This window comes from Pan paniscus, chromosome 1, assembly GCF_029289425.2.
Source record: "Pan paniscus chromosome 1, NHGRI_mPanPan1-v2.0_pri, whole genome shotgun sequence".
Taxonomy (NCBI): Eukaryota; Metazoa; Chordata; class Mammalia; order Primates; family Hominidae; genus Pan; species Pan paniscus.
Genome location: NC_073249.2, coordinates 35,384,001 through 35,390,000, shown reverse-complemented (window position 1 = coordinate 35,390,000; position 6,000 = coordinate 35,384,001). Strand labels below are relative to the sequence as shown.

At 42.6% G+C, this 6,000-nt stretch overlaps 1 protein-coding gene across 5 annotated transcripts in view; it reads left to right on the top strand.

The window, feature by feature from the left end:
- The window catches only part of PROX1 (prospero homeobox 1), a 52,790-nt gene that overhangs the window by 23,818 nt on the left and 22,972 nt on the right, over positions 1-6,000 (top strand). The gene's annotated exons all lie outside the window — the stretch shown is intronic.

Here is a 6,000-nt window from a genome sequence, read left to right as displayed (position 1 = left end):
GGAAATGGTATGATAATTTACTAAGTACATAGCATAAGAGATCCATTGACATCTTTTTTTGGGATTTTGTTTCTGTTTTTGTTCTTTTTGGAGGAGAGACTCGTGTGTTTTGCCTAAGTGTACCTTCACAAGCATGCTGCTCTTTGTACAAACACTCTCATACACACTTATATATATCTGTGACGTGTATATTCTAGATCCACACAAAGCAGCATAGAGAATTCCCAGAAAGCAATATCCATGCAACAATGAAAGATGTGTGGCTATGAGTAAGGCATTTCTTTATGGGCTAATGTGGTGCCTCAGCAAACAGTTTTCATCACAACGTGATGACTCTCTGTGAGACAACACTAGCAAATCTCCCAGTACTCACAAAGGCATTTTGCTGAGCCCTGCTGGCTGAGGCAACAGTAGTTGGAGGTGGGAACATGGCAAGAATTCTGCAGGCTGAACTCCCTGATGATGAGATCAGACAGGCTGTGGCTTGACAAAGTTGGTCCATTTCTTGTATTATCTTGGCTAGATGCTGTGCCATCTTGAGGGTAGGAATTTTTTCTCCAACATCTGTGTGCACTTGGACCTTATGTTAATATTCTTGCTTTCTTCTTGTAGATAGGTATCCAGGAATACCCAGGAAGTTCCAAATTTCAAAGGAAAGAGGACACCTTGGCCTCGCTCTGTCAATTAAGGGGTCTGACCCCTAGTACTCTTCCTGCTTGCCCCCCCCTTTTTTTCAGCTCTTGTCCCTACAGTTCTTGGCAATGCAGACCAGTTATAGTGGCTTATAAAGAATTGAATATGGAAGCTCAGCAATGGGGAAGTCATAGTTTTTCTTTGAAAGTTTGAGTAGCTATAGTGTAAGCTACCTATTTGTCTTTGCTCTCTAAGACTAATATATTTTTTGCCAAATGTGTGATAAATGAAGTTTGGGTGGTGTGTGTGTGTGTGTGTGTGTGTGTGTGTGTGTTTGCTAAATACATTAAAAGTGAGAATTCTTCGTGTACTGCTCCACTATTTTAAAATCTGTTTTTAAAGTCTCAGTTGTAACAGAGCACTGGCTCACTATAATGACAGAGCACTAGCAGGTTTCTTCTAAAGCTGAAGAATATGATTATGGCTAACCATTTTAAAGAAATCTCATTAAGAGCATCTTTTCTCCCCTACCCTTCTGCTAAGCCTGTTGCCCTAAACCTTAAGCTAAGAGACTTCTGTGTGCTAGTGAATTATTTACATTACATGATGACATAAGTATCTGTTTGGCAGCATACATCAAGCTTCATGAAAGAATTGCCCAAGATTCATGAGATGACTTCTGCATTTTTGCTATATAAAATACCCAAGAGGACAAGTCCTTAAAGTGCGCACGAGGGTTTTCGGGGTTGCTTAAACCTTACCTGGTTGGAATTTAATCCACTACCCACAGGCCAGGGGCCAAAATGACACAAACAGGGGACGGCTGGCATCAGGAGGTACCCGACAAGCTGCTCCATTTAGCATCATCTAAATCCTCTTTAATATGATTAACATCTAATATTTCTCTCTTTGTGAATCATATCCACTTCCAGCCAGGCCACCTCTCCTTTATCTGCAGTGTCTATTTTAAGACTGCTTCACTGCAAGGAGTATGGGGCCCGGGCAGGAATTTTGTCACTTCTCATGTGACTTCGGACAGTTATTGGACTATTCTGGATCTGATTCCTCCTTCAGTGAAAAGAAGGGAAGAAAGCAGGACCATGCAGTGTGTCCTGCCCCCTCTACTCACACACTTACACATCCATATGCACACACGCGTACCGACCACCACACATAATCCTAATATCACGAAATCGTTTTTCTTTTAGCCTCTCGGTCTGGCTCATTTACTGACAAAAGTTTCAGATAAGGTGAGCCCTTCTTTTCCGTGCCTTTGTGCATGGAGGTCACTGCTTAAGTGAGATGCTTAAAAAGCCACCGTTCTTATCGTGGTAGCTTTGCTAGTGTGGGCCGTGGCTGAGAGCCAAAAGTAGATCCGGCACCTTCAGCTGAATACCTCCACTGATACTGTGTGCACGGCTTTACTTTTATATTTAAGTTTCTCCTCTTAAGGTCAAGTAAAATGAACCTATAGTTTAAGTATTAGCAAGTGAAGAGGATGGCAAAATGGAGAACTGTGCTACAAACAGAGCTAAAACATGGTAGAGGGACTTTGAAGCTACGTCTACACGGTGCCCCAAGATCCAGTCGATTCCAAGGAATCGTGTCACCCAGCTTAGTAGGAGCTGGTCAAACAATAAAATGTCTTATTGACTGTATTCCCAGACTTCTCAATCAATTGTTGGGAACAATAATAAAATAGCTAACATTTATTGACTGTTTACTAATGTCCTAGGCACTCTTCTAAGTGTTTTACCAAAATAGGGCTTATTTAATGTGGGTAATAATAATGACAGTGATACCAATATAATAACAAGAAAAACTTCAGTTTGCCCAAAGCTTTACTATTCTTCAAGTTATTCTAACTGGGCAGAGGCAGATCGAGCCAGGGAGACAGAAGGAGGTTTGACGTCTCTTCACTACTACTTTATTCCTTCTTTCTCTTCTCTACCCCTTGTCTTCTCTCAGCCTTCTACTCCCATCTCTGCCTCTGTCATAAGCTTGCTAGTGGCACCTTTGTCACTGCTTAGCACCACCCCCGTCCAGCCCCTACTGCTGATGGCTGTCAAGGCTAGAGAGGCTGCTGACCCCTGGCCTACAGGAAAATAAAGCAGATGGGGAAGGTTTATCAGCAGCAAAGAGGGAGTGGCTTGCCTGCTCTCCTCTCCTAGACCCTGCATTTCCTGGCCTTTATGAGTCAGGACCTTCTAAGTGGCAGTAGAGCTTGTTCTGCCTTTTGTATCAGTTTACACAATTGCCAGAATTCTTGGCACGGTGTGCAGACTTAGGGTGGTGAGCGTTTGAGAAGACCCAAGGGATGTGGAAGAAGACACCCAAGGGGAAAAATACGAAATACACTTTTAGTTTGTGCTAAAGGGCAGAAGCTTGGCCATATCACACCGGGTGGGGTGTCTTGCTTCTGTGCGTGAGTGTGTGAGGCATGCAGGAGAGGGGTGTGTAATTATGGGCTGTATCCTTCATTTCTGCTCCTCACATTTAATGAGATTGGCAACAATAAATTTGTCTTTCCAGGTGTGATGGTATATATTTCTATGCTTCATTCTCACTTCACTTTGAAGGGCTTCCAAAAAAAATTTTATGGGCAGAAAGAGCAAGTTTGGGATTCCTTCCCAGTTTTTAAATCATACTGATACTTGTGACTTTAGGGGCGTATGAGTTGGATTTTATCGCTTTTGTTGTTTTCCTCACAACTGTGGCAGGAAAAGATGACGATCTCTGTCAGTTTCTGAGGCTGGTTTACCTGTTTTGCAAAGAGCTCCACCGAGACAACTAACTTGTGTAACTCACAAAGGTTAATTGCACAACTCAAGGAGCCAAAAGACATAGCAGCTATATGTGCAGCTGCGAAAGGCAGAATCATCCAAAGGTTGGAGGGTTTGTTACCGCCTGAGTGTAGGTTGAGAAAAGAATGTGCCAGATTCCTTCATCCAGTCACATTGAGCTCTCTTTCTCATTCCAGGGTACCGGGAGGTAGTGTTTCCCACGCCATGGTAAGCCACGCATCCCTCCTGGGCCCCTCAGTGGCTAGTCATTCACCTGTAGGCAGGGTCTAAGTTTCCAGTAAGAATGACAAATCTCCCTTATCCTCGCTAAAGGCCCAGGTTTGGGGATGGAAGGCTTCAAAATAAATTGAATAGGGAACTTGATTCACTCATTAGTAGTGGCCTTATGAATGCCATTTTCTAAGGTACTAATACCTCACTGGGCAGATGCCCCATCTTAGAGACTGTGGGTATGACATTTTTCTGGGTGACACATGACAGGGAAGAAGAGTACTTCCGCACACCTTTGAATGTGTTTTCTTACTTTCCTCTTGGAAATAGAAAATAAAAAACAACACCCCACCCCCCCCAACACACACACACACTAATACATACACACTTGCTGAATATGTTCTCTACCCCATACCTACCCTTTTCTTAACCTACTCCCACTTTCAATAGAACCCACATTTCAGAAGATTTAATATATTTGGAAGACTTTTATTCGCATTGTCATCTCTTTAAAGAAAAATGAGGACAGGTGGATTTAGGAAGCGCTTCCCTCTGCTCCAAATAGATCCTTAAATATGAGTGATCGTTTAGAAAACTGGCACATGAGTGAGAGCCTTTCACTGCTGTTGCAGTCTTTTGGCCTCAAAGCTGCTGAGCCGTTTAAATAATCGCATAACACCCTCTTGGTGGGTGGCGAGGAGGAAAAGAAACCCTTACCATTTCTTCCCTTGCCAGTCCCACCGTTGACAAGCCAAATTGATCTTTTAAGAGACCAAATGAATGTTCTCTAAATATATATACACACATGGCTGCCTGGAAACGTATTCCTTCCACAGAATGATTGCCTGAAATTTGAAGGAGAGTGCAGTAAAGACACCAGGTTGGAAGTGGGGTTGAAGGGCTAGGGGGTGGAGTGGAGGTAGAATTCTATGCGTGCATGAGGCTTCACTTTTGTACCACTGTCCTTTTGGGATTCAAGGTGTTCATCAGTATAATGAAGCGGGCCCATTGATTTATCATCTATTTGGTAATGTCATTGCATTTTTAGCTCCCTGTGTCTTTTTTGTCATTGGGTTACATTCAAGCACAGTAAGATCAACTTTAAAACCTCCTTACTCAACAGCTTTATTAGTTATAGCATTCCATGACCTTTCTCAACATTCTTAAAGAAAAAGATACAGTGTAATGTCGCTTTACTTTGCTTATTGTCCTTTGTTGGGGTGAACAAAGCATTTTCTACAGTGGCTATATCACATAATTATACAGCTTTCAATAGCAGTGTCTTGGCACATATCAAAGTTCAGAGGAGCCTTTAGAAAAAAAAAAGATGTTTTGTGGCAGCCTAGGGAGGGTCTCATCTTTCCTTCAGAAAATAGTTCAAGGCTCTTCTGTCAAGCTTCCCTACTTAGAGCTTTTTCTCCTCCTGCTTCATAAAGTTTAAAGGGGATTCAGTGGAGTTCTATGATCTATTTCCTTTGAAAGATTGTTCCTCGGCACAGAGAGGCCCTTTGACTTCAAGAGTTCACAGATTCATGTCTTTAGGTATCATATGTCTGACCTTATCAGTTACTCCATTTAATGTAGGAGAAAAAGTCTCAACTCTTTGTGTTTGTCTGTTTTGCCTCTGTGAAATGATTTGGTGAAAAGACCATCCTTTTTAACACACCACTGAGAGGCCGTTTCTGACTGTAACCTACCCTGTGGCTTTTCTCTCTTTAAAAAAAAAAAAATCGTCCTTGTGTTTTGTGTATGGATGAGTTCACAGTGAGAATAGAATTATACAAGGGCAGGCGCACACACAAAAAAATCTTTGCTTTCCTCCCTCACCTCCCGCACCCCCCCACAAATGATCTATTGGCTCTCTCGGCGGCTGTACCCCAACAGGCGAAGCCATTTAGCAAACACAGAGGTAGCGGCTGTGGTGCTGGGACAGTGGTGGGTTTTCCCTTGCTTCGACCTACCCCTAAGGCCTTCATAATTAATTGTCCTTCAGCGATGAGGAAAGTTCAGAAACAGTGTGTGGAGTGATGCCTATTGTCTGATATTCAGTTCTCCTTGCCTTGGTTCTTTTTCTTCATCCCACAAAGGGTTATCAATGGGAGAAAGAGAGCAAGTTCTCTTCTGAGAGCTGCTGGTGGTGGCTGTAGCTTTCAGTGGGATGTTATCATTGTGTTCAGCCCATCCTGGATTAAATGTCTGAAGAAGTTCTAACAACCTTTTGAAAGACAGCCTGTTTATTTCGCCTAGATGAAACAAATTCATTTAGCAAACCAAAGCTTGTTCGAAGTTGGCCACCCCTTTTCACATGGCAGATAACATTATAGATCAAATTTCTTCATTTTCCCCCCCGCAG